Consider the following 24,705-nt stretch of genomic DNA (forward strand, 5'->3'; position numbering starts at 1 on the left):
CATAGCGTGTATGAATGTATTCTCCCATAAAAACTTTTATTAATTGTTATGCGGAGCTCTACTAAATTAGCAAAGTGGTGTAGGGTATCATAAAGTCGGTCCCGCCCGACTTTAAGACTTTCTTTACTTGTTTACTTTTTATAGCTGAAGTTTTCCTATATTTTTCGGTTCAGGACACATTTTATCATTTTCTGTGTGCGATCACTTGAGAAGTGCTACATACAACATTCAGCATGTTACGTACCACCTAGCTGTGTAGGGTGTTAGAAAAAAACCCAACTAACATTCATTACTTAATAATGATAAAAACAACTAAAACAATGTGAGACAAAGACGAGCAAAACCAACTGTTGCTCTTTGCCTCGAATGGCATCATCCAGGTATGAGCGATGCATCTTCACCGACAAAAAAAAGCAAAAACTGAAAACAGCGTCGACAACAACAATTAAATGAAGGGATTTCTCTACAAATGGATTAAAACAAGTGAACGTTGTTCGACTGTGGGTAAGACAAAAAGAAAAACCCCATGATCATGATTATCACAAAGTTGATAATAATGAGCAGCAACAACAACAACAACATTATCATCATTATTGTCATTCATTGTTGTCGTCATGTCTGTCGCTGTCATGTCACAATGGTAACGGAGAGCGAGAGAGAGATGTGCATAATAATGATGATCAACTGACGTTGGCTGCGCTGTTGGCAGCACTGTTGACGTTTTTAATACAATGCAAACTATTAACTTAACACTGTGACGACGAATGCGACACTGCGGAACGTCAACAGCGACAGCTGCGGCCACAGCACTAACTTTACTGAAGAAGTAGTCGCCGTCAGTTTGTCCGTCAGTCAAACAAACCAACCAGCCAACCAACATATGGGAAAAATGTGTTTCATTTGTTTTGTCGTATTTTAGTCAATAGCGAGATACCGTTTTGAACGGACTTAAATGTTTTCAATACCGAAGCGAAAGAGCAAAAGAAAATTTCAAAATAAAAACAAAAACCCCAAACAGATCGATTTACGTACGTCAAAGTCGTCGTGATAAAACCTAGTGTCGAGAACTTCAGTTCAAAATAAAGAAAATTAAAAAAACCTAAATACCGATTTTAATTTTGCCTAACGTGGGAATTAAAATAAAACAAAAAAAATTGTCTTTTTGTTTAATAACAGAGAGCAACAAAAGCCATTGTTTTGGTTTTGTAAAAAACCAAAAACAAAAATATAAATAAATAAATGGAAAAATAATATGTGTACGAGGCGACAGAATAGTACCATAAAGTCCAATTGTCTTTCTTATCAGTGTTTTTAAATATTTATTCGAAATTTACATTGTGAGTGTGTGTGTATTTTACTCCTCATCTGTTTTTGTAAAATATAGTATATGTTTACAAGCCATACATACATACATGCATACGAGCATCATTCTCAACAATAATAAAGCCATAATTTAAAAATCAATAAAAATTAAACGAATACAAAATTCCAATCAATTAAAATTGTTTCAATTTTTCATGGTTTCCCAAACAAAGCTCTGTCTGCTCTCAAGAATCGATCGATCCCATGTCAATGCTCAAAATTGAAATATAAATTTACAAAAAAAAAAAAAAAAAAACCAAGCGTTCCAAAATTAAGCATTGATATTGTTGTAATATTAAATTGTTGTTTTTGTGTGCCGCACTTCATTCGACCAGTGTCTGGTGGTGTTGTTCGGTGATTATTATTTTCTTGTGTTTTCTGTTGTTGCTATTATCATCATCAGTGTTTCTTGTAAAAGAAAAAGAAGTGAAGTGATTTGCCTTACAACATCGTAAGTTTTAATTCTCAGTGTTGTTTTTTTTAAAAAAAGTTTACAAAGAAATATTTAAAGAAGCAACGAAAAAAGGGAAGAAATCTTTTAAAGCTAAGTCAAAGTGAAGAAAGTTTAAAATATACCAGTGAAACGTAATAAATAAATAAAAGAGAAAGAAATCACCAAAAGTTACACCCTCAAGAATTTCAAAAAGGAAGAGCGAAAAAATCTGTGCTTTACATGTTGTACATCAAATATCAGCAACAATTTGTAACTGGTGGCCACTCTCATAGCACTGGGAATATTTAATAACTGGGAAAGCCCTTGCAATTCCTTGTATTGGATTATTTATATTAAAAAGTAAGCGTAATTTAAGAAATCAATATTAAAAAAAAAAAAAAAAAAACGATAAAATTTCATCTGTGTTATTCTTAAATGCTCCAAATACTATTTTCATACCTCCATACAACGGTACCACCCGATATTCGGAATTTTGATTAATTTAGCCCCATTTTTCCAATGGAATTATATGAAAATCTACATTTTAGACCTTGCCAAGAATTAATGCGGATCAGCTTACAATTTTATGTCGATTTAGCCATGTTCGTTTATGGTAAGCACACTAGCTTCCGAACGAAATAAATCTTACTCAGACGTATTTTAGGTCCCTAGATATGTTATTATTGAAAATGAATAGTATAGGTCCACGTTTCGTTATAACCTCTTATAAATCTGCCGGCAAATGTAAACCAAATCTGCTGTAAATTGTCACCTTGTGATCGCAGTATGTAGGAAACCATCCTTTACAACGGATTATTCGCATTGATTTGCATTTGTTCCCGTACAAAATTCAATTGACGCAAAGAATGTTGCCTGCGGACAAGCCTCGTCGATTGGAATGGGCCCAAAGGTCCGTCGAATATGGGCAACCCTGTATAGTTCCCATATGCAGGGTTAGATGAAAAAATGACTACCGTTAGAGCACTTCAGCATTTAAATGTGAATAAATCTTTTGTGTCTCGTACCATCGCTCGTTAACGTGATACTGGTAGCGTAGCCCGACGTCAAGGAAGTGGACGGAAGAAAACGCAACATCAGAAGAAATGGCTCGAAAAGTAAAGAAGCGACTTGATCGAAACCCGCGTCCCAGTGGCCGAAAAATGGCTCGTGAGCTGAATATATCGCAATTTTTCATTCGGCAAATATTGAAAAATGAGCTCGGGGTAAAGCCAATGAATTTCCAAAAAGTGCAAGAACTTATACCGCAACAGAAAGAATATAGACTCAAAAGAGCTAAAGAGTTGCCTCGCTTGGCCGAAAGTGGTGAACTGCCGAATTTAGTTTTCTCCGATGAGAAAACATTTGTTGTCCAGCAGTTTGTAAAAAAACAAAATGATTGTGTTTACTTTCCAAAGAGGTCAGGTGAAAATGTGCACCTTCGGTTGGCCACCAGAACTCAAGCGAACAGCGGATGGTCATTCTCCGCTCATATTAATCGACCGTGGCATCAGAATAAATGCCGCATATTATCACGAAAATATTCTGAAGGGTGTATTAAAACCTTTGGCACGCAAACATTTTGGCCGCAGACCTTAGACATTCCAACAGGACTCAGCACCATCGCACTCAGAACGCGCCACCCAAGAATGGTTACAAAATGAGGTTCCTCGCTTCATTTCCAGCGCACAATGGGCACCAAAATCTTCGGATACCAATCCGTTGGACTATTGTGTCTGGAGAATTTTGGAAAGCAAGGTTGGCACTAAAAAATACCAAAGTGTCGATCACCTCAAGCAAGCGCTTCGCCGGGAATGCGCCAAAATACCGCAGAGCCACATTCGGGCAGCGTGTGACGGTTTCGGTCGTTTGAAGGCCATAATTCGTGCCAAAGATGACCAATTCGAACAAATCTAAACTATTCTAAAATTTGATGCTATTTCCCACGTTTTTTGTTTTCATTCAAAAAATTAAAAACAAAAAATGTAAAATTTATGGCGTTTGATTTTGTTTCATTTTTTATCTCACCCTGTATGTACACGATTTTTTATAGCTCTCATATAAAGTTACTTTCCGATAGTGGGCATTTTGATAACTTTAGCCACCTTTTTTCAGAAGAAATTATTTCATTGTTCATATTTGGAGTGCGCAATACGTTCTAACTCCAATGACGGAAATTTATTATATAGAAGATGAAGGCTACTAGATCTCAATATAAGATATATTTTTTTGATCAGCAACAAACTAAAAATTTGATTGAATTTACAGCTCTTCATATATGTAGAACTTTTCTTTGTGCCGCAATTAGATTCTGTGCATGTTTCTCTAATATCTTCATTGAATATTCTCTATGTTTGTCTCTAAACAGAATATAAATTTTACCCAAAAAAAATTAACTAAAGAAAAAAAGAACCCATGTATCTTTGTTCCGCCACCTACATTATTATCATAATGTTTTTATTTGTTTCGCATATTAAATTCATTGAATTAATTACACTTTTGTAAATAAAACGGTACAATGGACTGCATAAACAAAATTTTAAAATTATTTTAATTTTAATTATTTTATGGTAAAAATGTATATTATGTTTTTTTTTTCTGCAAGCCAATATTTTTAATTGAACATTTAACAATAATATTAAATTGTGTATTGGGTGTGTGTGTGTGTGAGAGGGTTTTTGTTTGTTTGAATAAACCAGAATTTTGTGAATACCAAAAACCATATAAGCAATAAAAACCCAGTATCAAAAAAAAAACTTTAATAACCCGTTATGCTAATTTCTTAATTATGAATAAACTTTATAAAATTAGCAACATTTGTGTCTGGAGATAATTTACGGGATTGTTTTTGGTGCTCGAATAAATTAAATATTTATCAAAATTAATCAAGAAAATAAAATATATTGAATGTTTTGCGATCGGAAAGGGGTTTGACGGTGGGAGGATATTTAGATAGAGAGAAATTTTGAAATAGGTTGGATTCATACATGTAGAGAAATAATACTATTTAAAATTAAAGAAACCTAAAGCTCTATTTTAAATGGGTTACTGTTCCATGAGTTCGTATTATTTTGAGAAGCATCAGTTTGAAAATAATTCAGATGTCGACAAAATAAACTTCAATTTCCATGTCTTCAAATCATAAAAAATATATATAATCATTAATTTAATTTTTATTTGTTCCCATTTAATTGGGCGCCATGCCAACATTTCTTTTAATTTTATTCCAACAAAACGTAATAAGGCCTGACATTTTTTTAATTTAATTTTATTTAAATTACGCCCTCAAAATGTGCTATTTATTTTTGTTCCATTTAATTTTGTTTTTTTTTTCTCTGTATTTGAATATTTTTGGAATTCAAATAAATCAATTTCATGATAAAAAGTGTGCATTTAAATGCTTTAACTGCAGGTGGGTCGTTTTGAGTGGTGTGGCTGTAGTTTCATGATTGTTGGCATCGATCACCACAAGCAAAACTAATCAAAATTCAAAATAAATATGAGGCAATACCAAAGAAACCCAACCATGGACAAGATGATGAAAATGAAGAAATTTTCTGGCTACCAAATGTCAAACACCTGTTCCTCTTTGAAGAAGAAAAAAAAACAGAGAAAAGAAACGTAAAAGAAGAAATTACAAAACATAGCAACATAGATTAGCATTAAAAATAAACAAATGAAATGGCAAAAAATAGAGAGGAAATGGAAATAAAAAAAATATAAAAATAAATAAAATGAAAATAAAAAAAAATACATCCATGTAAATGTATTGCGAAAGTGTTACAACAAACTAATAACCGGATCACAATGACATGAAAAGCGAGAAACTTGTGACAAATTGAAAATAATAAATTTTAGCTAGAGTTCTTCATAAAAAGTTATACATTTTTCATATACAAAGTTATAAATATTTTTTTTAATTAAATATAAATTTTTAATCTACAAAATTCCTAATAGAAGACCCTGAGAAAGTATGTCAAAAACACCGAAATTGTTATTCTGTTTTTCCTCCCTCAAAAAAATATACAACATATTTTATTTTATGTTCTTGTAAATTCCTATGGGACCAATTTGTGGTAAGAAAAATCTTCAATATTCCAAAAATGTCAGCATCTCCTTGGAATTTTATTAACACTGTGTCGATATTAAACTTTTATTTGTATCTCCCCACCCCTTCAATGTGACGATTGATTTATTTATTATTAAATATAAACATTAATAATACCATCGCTATATAAAAATACCTTTGGTCACATTTAATCTCAATGCTTGTCACTACGACTTAATTTAAATATTTTATAAAAAAGGGAAAATAATTTATGGGGGAAGGGGGATCAAATAGGCAGCATATTTTGTATTGAATTCTTGCAAGTGTGAGCATGAAATTAGCAAACTTCAGGGGATAAGAACACATTATATGAAACAGCTACTTAAATAACTAATATAATATACCATAATTCTAAAACTCAAAAATCCAAACATTTAAAAATTAAAAAAAAAAATTTACTTTCTAATATACTCCGAAAATTTCCTTCAAACTCGCCATTTTTATAACAAACATATTGTAGATCGTTATAAAATTTGCAAGAAACTTATGAGTATAGATCAAAGCTTTTATATTTAAAAACTTCATTTTTACAGCTCGATAATTATTTTTAAATATTTCCAAGATTATTGCGAGTCCTTAAAACTCTAAAAATCGTAATGAAGACCATGATGGTCCCTTACAAAAAAAAAAAAAATAATAATAATAATAATAATAATAAATAAATAATAATAATAAAAATAAAAATTTCTAATTATACAGAAATGTTTCAAACAAGGGTCTGACCATGGTACAATAAGGAGGTAAAACGGCTTCGTAAAACTACAAAAATACAGCCCTGAGGCTATACCCTCTTCCTATCAGACTCATTCGAAATTATTGTTTCTTTTTTTTCATATTTTTCCTCATTTTTAAAATGAGTTAAATAGTGCGAAAAAATGAATGAAATGTCTGGATTTTTCTCTCAAAAATATTTTCCTAACTGTGCAATCTTCAATTTCATGGCTATACTGGTTAATAACTTTAATGGACGAGCCGCAATTCAATCTTTTTTCAAAACAAATAATACATACACAAAATTGGCAGAAGTCGGGCACACTTAGAAAACAATTGTAATCAGCTGTCAGCTCTACCTTACCTTTTTATTGAACCATGGGTCTGACTGTAATGCTTCAAAAATATTAAAAAAACAAGGCTCCAATCATGAAAGAATAAAAGAATAATTAGATAATGGCTCGATGGTCTTTTGTTTTTCAATACACTATCTGGATTTTGGTAAATCTCTAACTAAGTTTTCATATTTCTTCCGAAATATTTTAAGAAAAAATACCTAAAAATGTTAGAATCTTCCAATTTATTAAAAACAAGTAAAAAAGCTTTAAGTTCGGCCGGGTTGAACTTTAAATTCGCTCCACCATTTGAAAAAAATAAAATCCGTTAAAACTTAAAAAAAATCGGTGAATAATGTAGTTAAAATCATCAACATACTGAATATAAGGAGGTACCGTTTTAAGGGAGATATATGAAGACGTGGACCTGCATGGGCAATTTTCTGTCACCGGCTGTAGTACCCGTCGCGAACTCAAAATACGAAATTTGAAACAATTCCGGTGAATAATATCCCTAAAATGATCAAAATATCGAATTTGGGGAGGTACCGTTATATGGGGGCTATACGAAGACCCGCATAGACAATTTTCTGTCACAGACTGTAGTATCTATAACGAAGTACAACAACGAAATGTGAAACAATTTCGGTGCATAATGTAGCCAAAATCGTCAAAATATCGAATACAGAGTGGTACCGTTATAGGGGGGCTATACGAAGCATGAACCTGCATACTCAATTTTCTGTCACAGGCTATAGTACCTATTACGAAGTACTACTACTATCATTAAAATATCGAATATAAGGAGGTACCGTTATATGGGGGCTATACCAAAACGTGAACCTATATAGCCCATTTTCAATACCAAAAGCATATACACATCTAAGTAAATATATATATGTATATTTCGAGGTGTTACAAACGGAATGACAAACTTAATATACCCTCCATACAGTGGCGGAGAGTATAAAAATATCAGTAAAAGTGGTAAAAAACCGGGTTGGGAACAAATGCAAATCAATGCAAATAATCCGTTGTAAAGTGGACCGAGCCATGCCCAACTGCTGAGAACGGCGTTTTTGGGATGTTCTTGGGGACCTCTCAACACTGGCTCGTACGGTAGCGATATTCTCGGCCGATCGCTTTGGTCGACTTTTATATGGCCTCTTCGGATTAGAAAGAGCCTTACCAGTCGAAAATTTTTCCTATAAACGCTTAATGGTGACTTCTTCTGTTGAATGTAAATTTCAACTATTTCAGAGCGCTCGCGTGGCGTGTTCATGGTAAAAATCTGCTTGGACTGACGCTTCAAACGTGATATGTCATTAAGCGATGTGACATCTCTGTCAAAAGTTATGGCGTTGCCAGATGGGTCCGTCGAATATGGACAACCCTGTATATAGTTTCCGATGTTGGAGACCAATGTTGTTACATAATTTTTGTTCCAATCAATATATATAGTGTTGTAGGGCATAAAAAGGACCAAAATTCCCCTTTGCTAAAATTTTATAGCAAAACATTTTTCGTATTTTATCTGCAATAGTGTTGTAAGCGAAATATACCTAAAATGCACAGATTTTTAGAAATTTTAATCCGAAAATTTCAAAATGTTTGGAAGAGGGAGAACTTGTCCCCTCTATTTTGATTACTTTTCGGTGTAAGGTTTCAAAAAACGCCGAGCCTTCTAGAGCTAGAGCTTCTTTTTTAGCTCTACTTTCATAATCTGCTATATTTTCTCCGTAATTATTGAAAACATCGAATTTGTCGCACAGTGATGAATGTGAATCTTGTAATTATTGAAAATGTTGCCTCCTTGTGGAGGAGGTATTAGAAGAAGTGGGTCGACAAACCCCATATTAACATCAGATCTCTGCTCAAGTGAAATATTCACATATTCTTGGTTTAAAGGAAACCCCTTACATCATTGGAAAGTTCTAAGGGTTATTAAGTTTTAAAATGTTGACACTTTGTGGGGGAGGTAATCCATACCACTTCTTATGTTAATACAAATATTGAGATGTGCCGAGTTTAAAAAAATCGGATACTCGTTTCGCATTTTATGAACATTATGGGTATTTAAAATTTGAACCCGTTGTAGGGAAGGTACTTCATGGAGTGGACCGATACTGTCCATTTTCGCAAACAATAAAATTTGCAAGGTTTGCACATAAATGGATGATTCTTTCTTCTTCTTTGTGGAACATTAGTATCAATCAAAATTTTGAGCTGGGAAGGTACTAGAAGGAGTGGACAGATATTGGGCATCTCCCGTCTACAAAGTTTGAACCAAAATGGGATACCCCCTACCAGAGTTATTGTGCGCAGCAACCAGACTGGCTGATGGACGGGCGGACACCACTAGACCAACTCCAAATATACTGAAACGGACTTCGTCCAAAGACACTTAGGGCCTAATATCGTTATTTCGATGAGGTACGTATATAACTTCCTTAAATGTCTTTTGTATTGTAAAATATACCTTAAGACTCAGTCCTGGGTTTGTTCTCCATAATAGAACCAATAATTAATATCCTCTCACTAAACAAAAATTTTCCATTTATCCACATTTTAAGTAATTTTTGTTTCTACCTGACCTGTTCTGCCCCACTGCTAAAACATTGGGCACAAGTGTAAATGTCGCTGTTTTGGTTTTGGGGGTCACCCACATAGAATATTTTTTTCTGTGGTCGTTTTTGGTTTTTGTATGTTTTCTTATGGATTGTCGCCGTTGACAGTTCCCCCTTTCAAATGTATGAGTAAGTGTTTGTGTGTGTGTTTGCTTGTGAGGGCGAGTAGTTTTTGCCCTGAAGTGGGGCATTTTGTTGTAATAATAACAATAATAATATTCATAAATATGGAACATTAGAAGCAGAAGTAAAACTGGTGCTGTTGCTGCCTCCGCTGTACAACAGAAAGATACAAATTATGATTTTGTTGGCGACTTTTGATTTCATTTCTCTTGGTCGTGTGTTATGGGGCTATGGTGTTTTATTTTTCTAGCATTTTTTTTTTCTTCTGCTTCTTCTTCTTCGTCTTACATTTTTCTAACCATGGAAAAGTTATGGTCGTGGTTGGACGAGATTTGAAAGTGATTTGTTTTGTATGTATGTCTGTCTGTCCCATAGCTTAACCACTGGATTTTCTGATACATACTGTCTGTCCGTTGACAACCATAGCTGTATGTAAATGAAACCGAAAGTGTTGAGAAATTTATTGCTTAACCCAATGAAGACAAACGATAAAGAGATCTCTCTCGCTCCCCAGCATCTACGGGTTGTATGTAACGAAAAAGAAAAAAAAAACAAAATTGTGTTAATCATACTACATCTGTTTATTTAAATAATAAACACAAGTTGGAAATTAATTTTATTTTTATGTTATTGGTCCGTTGTTGGTGTAAATAAGAAATGTTAGGAATTATGCCAAATATTTTGTGGAGAGGTTATAAATTTTACGTGGCAACCAACACCCAAAGGAAATGTGAGAGGTTTTGTGGGTGTTTATTTATTTTTGCTGCTTTTTTGAAAGGTCAAGATCTTGAAAATGATATTGCACTGAAACCATGGTGTATAGGGTATGGAGAGAACAAATTATATTTCAGACTATTTAACACATTAAGGTGGATATTAGGAGTTTCTAAGATAACGAGTATGCAGTGCAGAGGTATGCAACGGTACAATATCATGTATATATATCATGTATATATATATATATATATATATATATATATATATATATATATATATATATATATATATATATATATATATATATATATATATGTATATATACACTTGTGGCCAAAACTAAAGCAACTGAAATTACAAGAAGAATGAATGCCCTGTAACTTTTTCAAAAATTAAGAAAATGAGAAAGTTTTTCTTGTTTTAAATTAGGTACTTTATTCACTTTTTAAAAACCTAAAACATAAAATCAAAATTCATTTTTATATAAAAAATAATGTTTGGTAAAATCAATTAACCCGATTTTGGCTTGGACAAAACAAAAGCAACTCTGTTGTACATTCATATAACCGCTGCAATTTCAGTTGTTTTTACTGTGATATTTATCGCTTTTTGCTTCCTTCAACAATTTCGCTTGTCATAAATCCTTTTTGAGAAGTTTTTTACAACAGTATGTGTTTTTTTTAAGTACTGCCCAAAAAAATTTAAAAATGGCTAGAAGCAAATACAGTACCTGAATAAAACAGCAAATTATCAGTGACTATCAAAACAACATATCGCAGAAAATGATTTCCGAGAAATATTTCATAAATATTTATGTGATTTCATAATTATTTCTGTATACTAAGTCGGTTTTTTGAAACTGGATCAGTAGTAACAGTCCATAATGGATGAAGGCCGTGAACTTCAGCCTGTACTGATCCACAAATTGTGAGAGAAATAAAAAACAACTATTTAAGAATTCAACTGGATTGGTGAGGGACCAATCATTGGATATAAGCTCGAGATCAGTGCGTAGACGAGTAGTGGCAGCTGGTCTGCATGCCCGTAAGACATCAAAAAACCATTTTTATCTAAAAAAATCAAAAAGGCTTTCGGAAACGATAATATTAAGTGGAATCAAGCTCAATGGAAAAAACATTATTTCTGGGAAGAGTCCACGTTTAATAATAAAGGCTCAGAAGTGAAAAATTTTACAGTGAGAAGACCAAAAAATGAGGGACTCAAGCCGCAGTGTTGCAAAGGTACGGTGAAGCATGAGAGAGGGTCAAAATGGCGTGGCGCTGTTTTTCTTTCTATGGACTTGGGCCTATCCATAAAATAAAGGAAGTTGTGGATCGGTTTGTTTACAAAGATGTGTTGGACATCACGTTGTTCCCTTTCGCTGAGTAAAATATTCGGCTGATTTGGGTGTTTCAGCATGACAATGATCCCAAACTTGTATCAAAACTTGTCAAATATTGGTTGCGGGAGTCAAAAATTCATGTTTTGTTATGGCCGGCACAATCATCTGACCTAAACTCCTTAGAAAACCTTTGGAGTATCATAGATAGGAAGATCAAGAGAGATTCGGAAATAAATAAGCCCAACATTTTCTAAAGAATTCGGGGTGCCTGGGAAAGCACACCCAAGGATCAAATTGAGCGTGTTATAGATTAAATGCCTCGTAGGTGTGCAGCTGCTATCAAAAATAATGGTTATGCGTCGACTACTAGCCAAAATTTAATTATTTTAAAATAAAAAATCAAAAGTTGCTTTAGTTTTGACCAAGCAAAAATTGGGTCATTTTAGTTTTCCACATATTATTTTTCGTTCAAAATTATTTTTGTATTTTTATTTTTAGTTTCTTGAAAGTGAATGAAACCCCTCATTTAAAACTGGAAAAATAATTACGATTTGTTTATTTTTGTAAAAGTTACAGGACATTTATTGTCTTTGCGATTTAAGTTGCTTTAGTTTTGGCCACCAGTGTATCTATATATATATATATATATATATATATATATATATATATATATATATATATATATATATATATATATATATATATATATATATATATAATACAATTTTAGCCTCACTTCTGGCTTCTTCTAATTAATTTGTGCAAAAAATATTTTATTACTCCTTGGAATTCATGCATTTTAGGTATACAGTATCTTCGGCAAGAATCCGGGGAATATTTTTGTTTAACAAATTAGCACCTATTGAAGTTATTAAATTAAATCTTGAAAATTATTCAAAACTACTAAAGGTCTCAAAATACACCAATTCTGCAATCTTTCGCCCTTCATCTAAGTTTTAAAAAAATTAAGGTTTTTAGAAAAAATTCATGAAATCCTTATATGAATTATTTCTTAGGCCAAACTTTGCCAAGGCCTTTATATATGCTTCATACGAACTAACGGACACCACTAGGTTGACTAAAAATGTCCTTGAGCGGAATTTATCCAAAGAGACCCAGGTTCAAACCCGTTTTTCGATGAGGACATAATATTTTGAGATATATTTCGTAACAATTGTTATAGAACTTTGACAATTTGTAGAGAGCTTTGGATTACTTCAAGACTCATTGGTTTGAACAAAATGGGCCACATCGATATACTTTTTTATGCAGGGCCTCTGGTTAGTAATAATTGTGATTCCATATGGCTAGAGACGGTATATATCATTTGATACGGCCAAAACGTGCCTCCTCGAAATAACGTTTTAAAATCCAGGTCTATTTGGACCAAGTCCGTTTTAGGTAATTTGGAGTCGATCTAATGATGTCCGTCCGAGGATAACTTTCAAAGGGAGTATCCGAATTCGGAGATATTTTCAAAAAATAAATAAATAAATAAAAATATAAAAATATTTTACTGCACAGAAAGAGAAACGATAATCGGATTTTGCTTCAACTTTAAAATTCTAATATTTCCATCAGTGCTAGTTCAGGTGATAAAATGGACAGTATCGGTATATTCCATCAAGTACCTTACTAAGAGTCCGGTTGTCTTCAAATTACACACAAAATTTAACTATATATAAATATTAACCCAAGATCTGGTGTAAAGATGAAATATATCGTTCCGCCTCTTCTGGTACCTCCCCACAAAGGTTCGACATTTGGAATATCCATGAAACTTATAAATCGCGAAATTAACATCCAATTCCAATAAGACTTGGTACATCTCAATATTTCCATCAACGCAAGATGTGTTATAAAGATGGTAGAATTCGGACCATTCCTTCTGGCACCTCCCTCACAAATAGCCGAAATGGTTAAAAAACAATATTTTATTGAACAGAAAGAGAAGGGATAATCCGATTTTGCTCCAACTTTGTAAATCCTAGTATTTGCATCAGTGCTAGGTTAGGTGCGAAAATGGGCAATATCGGTGCATTCCTTCTGGTACCTCCCCCAAAAAGGGTAAACATTTTGAAGAATTGTAACTTCTATAAAAGGTGATATAAGAGTCCGATTGTCTTCAAATTACATACGTCAAAACATATTTATAAACCGAAGATCTGGTGTGAAGATGGAATATATCGGTCCACTTCTTCGGGTACCTCCCCCCAAAAATTTAAATATCCATTAAGCTAATGAAACGCGCAATTAACATCCGATTCCATTCAGACTTGACACATCTTAATATTTCCGTCTACACAAATTATGTTATAAACCTGGTAAAGATCGGATCATTCCTTCTGCTAGCTCCTCCACAAAGGGTAATAGTTTCGAATACCCAAAATTATTAAAAATCCGAAACAAGCATCAGGTTCCCTTTATATTTTACACACCCCATTTATTATACTAAGACAAGATCTGCATCTCATTATTTCTACTAACACAAGATCGATAAACTCCTACCGCTCCCATAAAGGGTGAACATTTTGAATATCCATGAAGCTCGTAAAACACGAAATTAATATCCGATTCCATTCCAGAATTAGCACATCTTAAGATTCCCATCAACATAAGATATGTTATAAAAATGGTAGAGAACGGGCCACTCAAAGAAAGTGAAATAAGCATCCAAATCTCTTCAAGTTTCACACATACAGATATTTTTGCTAACACAACATCCCTTGTGAAGATGATGTATATCTGCGAACTTCTTCTTGTATCTCACCCACAAAAGGACACAATTTTCAAAGCTTTGATTTGATGTTTTTTTTTTTGCAAATTTGGTGGAGACATTTTCTTGATGGAAATATAGATTTCGATGAAGAATAATTTTGTCTTTGACGTTATCCTTCAAAAATGATGCATTGTAGGAGTATTTTACATAAAATCACATATAGTACTCCTGAGGGTGTTTTTTAACCATTGAATTATTAAGACTCGTTTGACGACTTGTTAAAGTTTAAGTGAACCGAATAATCCTTGTATTGTTGTCTATAATAGTGCCAAATACACTATATATTTTAATTGTATCGCTTCCAGGAAATCCGAAAATTTCAGAGGGAGTATTTGCCGCCTTTATTTAGGTTACTTTTTGATGGAAACTTTCAAAACACCGATACACATGTATTTTTTCTTTTGCCCTACTATTATAATCTGCTGAACTTTTCTTATTTTTTTTTGCGGAGAAGTTCTTTGTTTGAGGAATTTGAAAACATCATGGTGATTATTTCGGGTTTTTCCAATAATTTTCAAAAAAAAAAAAAAAATAAATAAATAAATAAATTAAAAAAATGTTTTGCTTTACAGTGCCATTTAAAAACGTTACTACTTTTCCCCCAGAAAAAAAATATTTCACTGCCCACATTTAATGAAAATGGTAATCAGTCATCAATTGCCTCTTATTTTTGAATACGCTCCCACCCATGCACACACTCACCCATACCTATATTTAATAATGAAGCATTAATTTGAAAGGCGACCGAAAAATAAACTCATTTTAATTTAAACCACGGCAACACACCAGGCAAACACATTCACACGCAATTGTCAGGGCGATGATGGTGTTATTTAATGCCCCCAAAACCAACAGCAACAGCAGCAACAACAACATAAACGACATCATTAACATACCAACAAAATAGCAAACAAAAAAACAATGCCAAGCCATCCTCATGCATTTGCTATCTATCCATCCATCCATCCACCATGGTAAGCGACCGAGCGACGACCCATCAATCCCAACCGCATTAATGTGAAATGCAAAAATAAAAAACGCAAGAAAAAAAATTATCCCATTGTAATGTCAATAATCAGTGAGAAAGAAAATATAAATAAAAAGCGCGGTTATTTTGCTCTTCAAAAACCCATCAAAATTTATTTTAAACACAGAGAAAATTTATTTTGAACGCACGAGAAGTGGTAATAAGGTGGTCGAACTCGAATTACCCTCAGAAATTGCTTACGAAAAATATTTCCCGACCAATTTTGGATGGACCCAGGAAACTCCCTTTCAAGAACGCAAATTCCATTCAATTCCGAAATAAGTCTCAAATTTTAAAAGTGAAGGGTGTTGGAGAGTTTCCCTAATATACAATATTTGAAAAATATTTAATATTATTTCCATAGCCTGATGTAGGGTATGAGAAAGAAAAGAAAAAAACAACTCAAATCATGTGCAATGACAAAACTGATTGAAGAGAGGAGGGACCACACACTCTGACTGACAGCTGAACCATGGGCCTCCAGCAAGTTTACTTTCCAACTCTGTTGGCAAAGTAAACTTGCTCCGAAAAAAAATATAAAAATACAATTTAATTTACATATAAACAAGACACATACACACACCAACATACTCCCCATGTGTGAAGTCAATAACAGACAATAGCTGCAGTAAAATAAAAAAGAAAAGACAAAAAAGGCAACCAAAACAGGAAATGCGGAAATATAGCATAATTATGTTGTATGAATGCAAGCAAGTGTATAAACAAATATGTGTACATGTGTGTATGTGTGTGTGTTTGTCACCAATATAATCACCCAAATTGCCGGCATCATCAGCATTATTACAACAGATTATGCCATACGTTCTGTTGCCGTTGCTGTCATCATCGAATGCCCGGCTCTCCTCAATGAGTTTTGATTTATAATGAGCCCAACAGAATTAAAAGGCAACAAAAGGGTGAGCGGGAGCCGTGCAGAAAATGAGGAGAAAAAGGGGATAGTTTGGTCTATATGGGTCTGTACACATCATTACATAATTATACAATTTTAAAAATTTTTGTGAAACATCAATGATAAATTAGAAATAATTATAGCGATTTTTTTGGGAAAACTTATGGAACTTATGGTACACAAACACAACAACACGTGGAAGAAGCACAGTAGGTCTTCTTCTAATAGAAGAAGATCTATAGACCTTCATTTTACAGAATAAGAGCTATAGGTCTTCTTCTCATAGAAGAGCTATAGGTCTTCTCATACAAAAGCTATAGGTCTTCTCATAGAGAAGAGCTGTAGGTCTTCTCATAGAGAAGAGCTGTAGGTCTTCTCACAGAGAAGAGCTGTAGGTCTTCTCATAGAGAAGAGCTGTAGGTCTTCTCATAGAGAAGAGCCGTAGGTCTTCTCATAGAGAAGAGCTGTGGGTCTTCTCAGAGAAGAGTTATAGGTCTTCTCCAGGAAGAGCTGTAGGTCTTCTCCAGGAAGAGCTGTAGGTCTTCTCCAGGAAGAGCTGTAGGTCTTCTTCAGGAAGAGCTATATGTCTTCTCATAGAAGAGCTATAGGTCTTCTCCAGAAAGAGCTATGGATCTTCTCCATGTAGAGCTATAGATCTTCTCCAGGAGGAGTTATAGGTCTTCTCATAGAAGAGGTCTTCTCATAGATCTTCTCATAGAAGAGATCTTCTCATAGAAGAGGTTTTCTCATAGAAGAAATCTTCTCATAGAAGAGGTTTTCTCATAAAAGAGGTCTTCTCATAGAAGAGGTCTTCTCATAGAAGAGGTCTTCGCATAGAAGAGGTCTTCTCATAGAAGAGGTCTTCTCATAGAAGAGGTCTTCTCATAGAAGAGGTCTTCTCATAGAAGAGGTCTTCTCATAGAAGTGGTCTTCTCATAGAAGAGATCTTCTCATAGAAGAGATCTTCTCATAGAAGAGATCTTCTCATAGAAGAGATCTTCTCATAGAAGAGGTGTTCTCATAGAAGAGATCTTCACATAGAAGAGGTCTTCTCATAGAAGAGATCTTCTTATAGAAGAGGTCTTCTCATAGAAGAGATCTTCTTATAGAAGAGGTCTTCTCATAGAAGAGATCTTCTTATAGAAGAGGTCTTCTCATAGAAGAGATCTTCTCAAAGAAAAGGTCTGTATTTTTTTTTTCTTCTGGAAGAGCTGTAGATTTTCTCCTGGAGAGCTGAAGGTTTTCTCCTGGAAAATCTGTAGTTGTTCTCCAGGAAAAGCTTTAGGTCTTCTCTTTGAAGATCTGTTGCTGTTCTCCTGGAAGAACTGTGGGTCTTCTTTTATTTTTTGTGTATTTTAATATATCTTCTTTTAAAAAACCATAGAAGATCTCCTGATCTTCTTCTCTCCTCTAGATTTTCCCACAATCTAAAAAATGCCATTGACATACGTCTTCTTATATAAAAATCTTAAAAGTAAATACCGCAATAAACGTGATGACAATGAAAACCATAGATTACACAAATTGTAAACTAACTCTGACATTCGATTATTGATATCGATTATGTGGTTGTGTGTGTATGCCTGCTCGCTTGTGAGCGTGCATTTAGGTCTCATTTTTAAAATCCTCTGTACACGTGATTAAACTATATCTATCCCAGCTATCTTCCATATGTCTGCCAAACGCTCCCCAAGTATTCATTTGTTTGGGGGGAAATCCTAAACCCCTCTCTTTCACCACACATATTCCAAAAACAAAAAAACTAAACCTCATTTTAATTAAATCATTCATTCATTCACTCTAATGAATATTTATTTAAATTTCAATTCAATATTCAAATATTCAACCACGCACATGACATGAACACTATAAACGGCAGCAGCCGCAGCAACAGATATGCTGAACACCAGCAGCAGCAGCAGTAGTAGTAGATAGGCTCTGCAGCACTTGGATATAGAATTTTCTATTGTTATGTGGTTGCTGGCTTTCGAGGGGAGCTGGAGAAGGGGAGGGCCATCCAATGCATTCGAAAGTGTCAGAATAAAGAAGTGATTGCTACTGCTTCTGCTGCTGATGACTTAAATGTAATTAAGAATTAATTAAACACGCAACCAACTGTAACCAAAAAAAATCAACAACAGACAAAATCTAGGCAGACAGACAACGGGCTGCCAGGACTGCTGGTGGTGGTGGCCAATGGAAAAGTGCATCCATCAACAGGACCATAATGTGTAACAACATTTACATATGTCAGCCAGTCAGACAGCCAGCCATCAGACGGCTAGTTAGGCAATATTTAGAAAAGCCACTCTTCAACGACTCGTAGCCAAGCTATCCCGGGATCCACCCCTACGTCTACATTAGATATTTGTGCGTTTGGTTGGTGATGGCTGGATTAAATTATACATTTAAAATTTTGAAAGCATTGCGGGTGGAATTTTGATGTGAGGGTTTCATAAATGATGATTATGATGAACGAGCCTCCACACATATGAATATTTAGCTTCGAAATTTTTATGCCAGAGCTCGAGTCAGCACATAGATGGAGATAATTATAATGTTTATGATGTTGCTACGATGTAATGGAAATGCGGGATACAAATATGAAATATTCAAATATGGGAAGAAGACGATGCCACAGACAAGTGGAGGTGGAGGAGAGGATCAGGAAAGGGAAGAGGGAAGATAAAGTGTGTTCAATCTACGGATAAACTAATTGCGAATTACTGAATATTTGGATTCGTTTATGCCATACTCGGGTAATATTAAAAAAAAAACATTTAGAAAGTCGTGATTAAACATTAATTGAAAAAACAAAAACAAAAATGGGTAAAAACTTATACTGCAAGTGTTTACAAAATTCCAAAGATATTTTTGCTATTCGGACAAAACGGATAATATATTTCATAATTTGGATCTACCTTGCAAATGTGCCCTCTGATCAAGGCAGATTATACGTTCAATGAAATAGCTTTGGTGGACGCGAGTGCATAAGACATTAATTTGGTGGATATGGAGGATAATGCATTTATCCCATTCGGGAAAAGCTATGTTGGATACACCTTTTAGATAAGGTGGATAACTAATTTATAATATTAGGAGAATGTGGATAAAAAATGTTAGCCTTCGGATAACTTGGATTAGATATTTGTTTTGATTGGATAACACAAAATTATTGCATCTTGATAAAGTGGATAAGTTTGAATGCCTTGGATAAAGTGTATAATACATTTAATTGATTTGTATAAAGTGGATAAAGAATTTACGACCTTTGGATAACTCGGATAAGGCATTTAAGCTTATGGATAAGATATTGAGACCATTGGATAAAATATTTACGATCTTCGGATAAGGAGGATAAAGTATTTGCGACCTGTGGATAACGTGGAAAAGATATGTATGACAAATATATAACGTGGATGTTATATATCATATGGATGACGTGGATAAGATATTTACGACATATGGATAATGTCAATGAGATATTTACTAACTTTGGCAAAAGTGCATAAGATATTGAGATCCTTAGATAAAGTGGATAAAATATTTAAGATCTTTGGATAACGCGGATAAGATATTGAGACTCTTGGATAACGTGGATAAAATATTTACAACTTTCGATAACGTCGATAAGAAATTCAAGACCTTTGGATAACGTAAAAAAGATATTAACGACATTTGAATAACGCGGATAGGATAGTTACGAAAATTCGATAATGTGGATAAAATCGTTAAGACACTTGGATAAAGTTGATAAAATATTTACGACCTTCGAATAACGTGGATAAGATATTGAGTCGCTTGGATAAAATATTTACGTCTCTTGGATAACGTGGATACGATTTTCAGGACCTTTGCATAACGTGGATACGATTTTCAGGACCTTTGGATAACGTGGATGAAATATTGGGACCACTGGATAATATGGATAAGATATTTACGACCTTTGGATAAAGTGGATAATATATTCTCGGCCTTTGGATAAGGTGGATAATATATTCTCGGCCTTTGGATAACGTGGATAAGATATTGAGTCGTTTGGATAACGTGGATAAGATATTGAGTCGTTTGGATAATGTGGTTAAAATATTTATAAGATATTTTATAAGATATTCCGGACCTTTGAATAACGTTGATACGATTTTCAGAACCTTTGGATATGGTGGATGGAATATTGGGCCCATTGGATAATATGGATAAGATATTTACGACCTTTGGATAAAGTGGATAATATATTCTCGGCCTTTGGATAACGTGGATAAGATATTTGCGATGTATGGATAATGTGGATAATATATTTACCAAATTGCGACTTTTGGATAACGTGGGTAAGATATCTATCAATTCTGGATAACGTGGATAAGATATTTTCGAACTTGGAAAACATGGTTAAGATATTTACGACCTTTTGATAACGGGATATTCACACATTCACGAACTTTGGATAACGTGAATAAGATGTTGAGATCCTTAGATAATCTGATTAAAATGTTAACGACCTTTGGGTAACGATAAAATCGACAAGATATTTACGACCCTGAGGTAAGGTGGATAAAGTATTTACAACTCTTGGATAACGTCAATATGTTTTCGGGACTACGTGGATAAAGTATTGAGAACCTTTGGAAAACGTTAATATAATACCTTCAAAATTTGAGTAACGTAGATATTATATTTACCAACTTTCGAAAGGATGGATAAGATATTTACAATTTTTGGATATTGTGAATAAAATATTTACGAGCTTTGGATAAAATATTTAAGCTTTTGGATAACATGGACGAGATATTTACGGCCATGAATAATGTCGATAAAATATTTACAACCTTTGGAAAACGTGGATGAGGCGCTTGCTAACTTTGGATAACCTGGATACTTTATCTGAGCCTTCAGATATCGTGGTTAAGATATCTACGATAACGCGGAAAATAAATTTGCGACCTATGGATAACGTCGATAAAATATGCATAACCTTTGGATAGATTGGATACTACATTTAAGCTTTTGGATAACGTGGATAACATATCTACGATAGCGTGGATAACATATTTTCGCCCTTTGGATGAAATGGATAATATATTCTCAACTTTGGATAATGTGGACAACTATTTGTAAACTTTGGATAATGGGGATAAAACAACGTGGATCAAATTTTTATCTAGCGTTGACAATATATTCTCTTCCTTTAGATTTCATGGATAATATATTTCAACCTTTGGATAACGTGGATAAAATTTTAATTGTAACGTGGATAAAATATTTTCAACCTTTGAATACCGTGGACAACTATTTTCAACTTTTGGATAACTTGTATAAAACATTTCCGACCTTTGGATAAAATATTTACTGCCTTTGGATAAGGTGGATAAAATATTAAAACTTTTGGATAAAGTGGATAAGATCTTGGATCAACGTTTCATATACTTTTTTACAATGGGAATGAATTTATTGAAAGATTCCACCAACTTTTCTTTCTATAATCCATTTCCTGGAACAACCCCTATAACCAACCCATCACATGTCCTCCACAAAGGTCGTATAAATTAAGGCCTTCCAAATGAAATAAACAATCATTAGAACTGTTGAACTAGATTTGGCTATGGAACAATGATGATGACAGTTATGCTGCACATCGTGATAACATCACAAATTATGTGAAAGAAAACTGTTGTGGAAAACTCTTTCAGCAGCCAGAACTTCATGTGAAAGACTCCCCCTCCCTCCCTCGCCACCTACCGACACCAACTCATAAAATCCATCCACCGAAAAAAACACATTCATCACTTCAAACAAAAAAAGAGGAACCAAACCACCACCCATAAAGAGTATTGCACTGGCAACCAGTCAGCATTGTTTGCTGGGTGGCGGTACACCCATGTTTCTGTGTCCCCCAGCTCTAATGATGATGGTCGTGTTTGGTCGGCTGGCTGGCTGGCTAGCTAGCTGGCTGACTGACCGCTTGGTCATAAATAGTAATGTACACAGAATGGAAAACTTTATGCATTTTCATTTGAAAAACTTCCGGTTGGTAGTCACACACACACGCACACAGAGGCATTTCATATTTCCAGCCAAACCAAACATTTCCCCCCACCTTCCCCTACCTCCTCGACACAATAGACCAATACATTTCTCCTGTGCCGGCAACTTAGTTTGGCCGTTTTGATGATCGCCGGTCAATAAAACTACTTAACATAGTTTTATTTATGTACTTATTCCACTCGCTGTCTCTGTCACACTCTCTCCGTCCCTCTATTGTTTTCCTTTCTCTTCTTTCACATTTTTACAAACACTGAGCCGCATCGTGTGATTTTGTGTACCATCCTAATGAATGACCCTTTTAATTTGGACTCAGCCGTAGCCATCACGCCACAATAGTTCTGCTAAGTTTCGGGCAAATTCTATGATGGACGCGCGTACTCACACACACTAACACAATATTTGTAAAATGTGGTAACGAGCAGCAGTGAAAATGGTCAGCTAAACACGTTCATCAACACTTTGACGCTTCGTTGCAACGAAGAGGCGGCGGCGGCGGCCGGCAGTGTTTGGGGGACGTTTTCAAACAAATAGTCAGTCTATGGCCATAGTACCCCTAATATCTATACATATTTTGTATGTCTCGAAATGCATAAATGCGTGTACGCATACATAAACAATTATGCTAAGAACAATTCTAATGCAATGAGACAGACAATTGGCGGTAAAATAAATAAACAGGTGTCAGTCGTAGGATGTACTTGGCGGGTGCTAAATGAGCCTAACCTAAGCAGGTGAGATTTATTAGGATGAAAATATATTATTAATTTCAGAAGTATTGTTTTAAAAAATCGGGTCAATAGAAATCAAAATAACATCATAACAAGGATACATTTTCATTCCATGAGGATAATATACAATACCTTCCAATGGATAACGTGTATAAAGTATTCTCACTGAAAAAGAGAATAAAGCTTTCGACTCATAAAGTGGTGTATTTCAGAATTATCCAATGTCAATGAGGGATTTTAGTTCTGTTCTCGAAAAATTTCTGGATCTTAAATAAGCCTTCGATAACGTGGATACAGTTTCTTATATGAACCTTAAAATACTTTACCTTAAAATACCTTAAAAATACTTTATTTAAATTACCCACTATAAACCTGAAATATCAACCCTGAATATTTTGGTGAGTTTGGGCATAATCACCCAAAATCCCGAATATCACAAAAGAAAGTAATATAGGGTCTGAATTGATGCATTAAATTTTCAATGTCCATATCCTAAGTGAAATATCAGTACCTGTGCAAAATGTTAAAGCTCTACCTTTAATAGTGAAATCTCTATCATAATTTCAACAGACGAATATGGCTAAATCGAAAGCGAGTTTTACGCTGATAAAGTGGGCTCACCGAACAATAGAAACCTTTGCATTTGTAATTTATTCATCGGGATATGATATCAAATAAAGACCCCTCTTTCCAAGCTGAGTTTAACTTTATTTCCAGCAATTTTGTATGTGTGGGTGTTCCTATATCGCCAAGCTGAGTCGATCTAGCTATGTCCGGAGATGTTCGCAAAATATTTGGGGGAACAAAAAGAGAAAAAATTCCGGATTTTGCTGTTGCTCTTCACACCAAAATTACAAACCAATCGACGGGGGATCTTGCATGGAGTTAGAGTTAAGGGCTGGGCAAAAGCCAACCAATTTGGAGCCAATTCGGTCATCGGAAAATATTTAGAGGGTAAAATAAACTATGACTTTTATCTCAACCCAGTAAGGAAAAGTCAAAAGTCGGGCAGGGTCGACTATATAATACTCTACATTACTAAGCTCATTTAGTAGAGCTCCCGTAACAAAATAATTTATTTGAAGTAGATCATACCACCTATCAACATTTGGCTGTAGAGCATAATTTGGTTTCAGACGGAACTAATGTAGTGGAAATATATCCAATTCTGAATCGATTTTCACTAAATTTGAAGGAGACATTTTAATCTTTTATACAAAATAACATTGCTATAGAGTGTATTATATCACTTCGAGAAGGATTATATTAAATAAAAACATATCGGAGCCGAGTTCCACAAAATGGAATGGAATGGATGGTACGTCCCGAAATTCACTCCATTTGGGCTGAAATTAGTCATTATTTGCACAATAAACCTGAAATCGGATTAAAGATATATATGTAGCTATATCCAAATCTTAGTTTTGATAAAGTTTGGCAAAAGTATTTCCGAGCTCTATAAGA

General features: G+C 34.2%; 1 protein-coding gene across 1 annotated transcript in view; it reads left to right on the top strand.

Moving 5' to 3' along the window:
• Nucleotides 1-856: 856 nt before the first annotated feature.
• LOC101891688 (protein folded gastrulation) overlaps nucleotides 857-24,705 on the top strand; it is a 164,681-nt gene continuing 140,832 nt past the window's right edge. The window contains exon 1 of the mRNA XM_059122031.1: nucleotides 857-2,155. The gene's annotated coding sequence lies outside the window, so the exon portion shown is untranslated. The remainder of the gene's footprint in view (nucleotides 2,156-24,705) is intronic.

The sequence above is a fragment of the Musca domestica genome, unplaced genomic scaffold, assembly GCF_030504385.1.
Source record: "Musca domestica strain aabys unplaced genomic scaffold, Musca_domestica.polishedcontigs.V.1.1 2, whole genome shotgun sequence".
Classification (NCBI taxonomy): Eukaryota; Metazoa; Arthropoda; class Insecta; order Diptera; family Muscidae; genus Musca; species Musca domestica.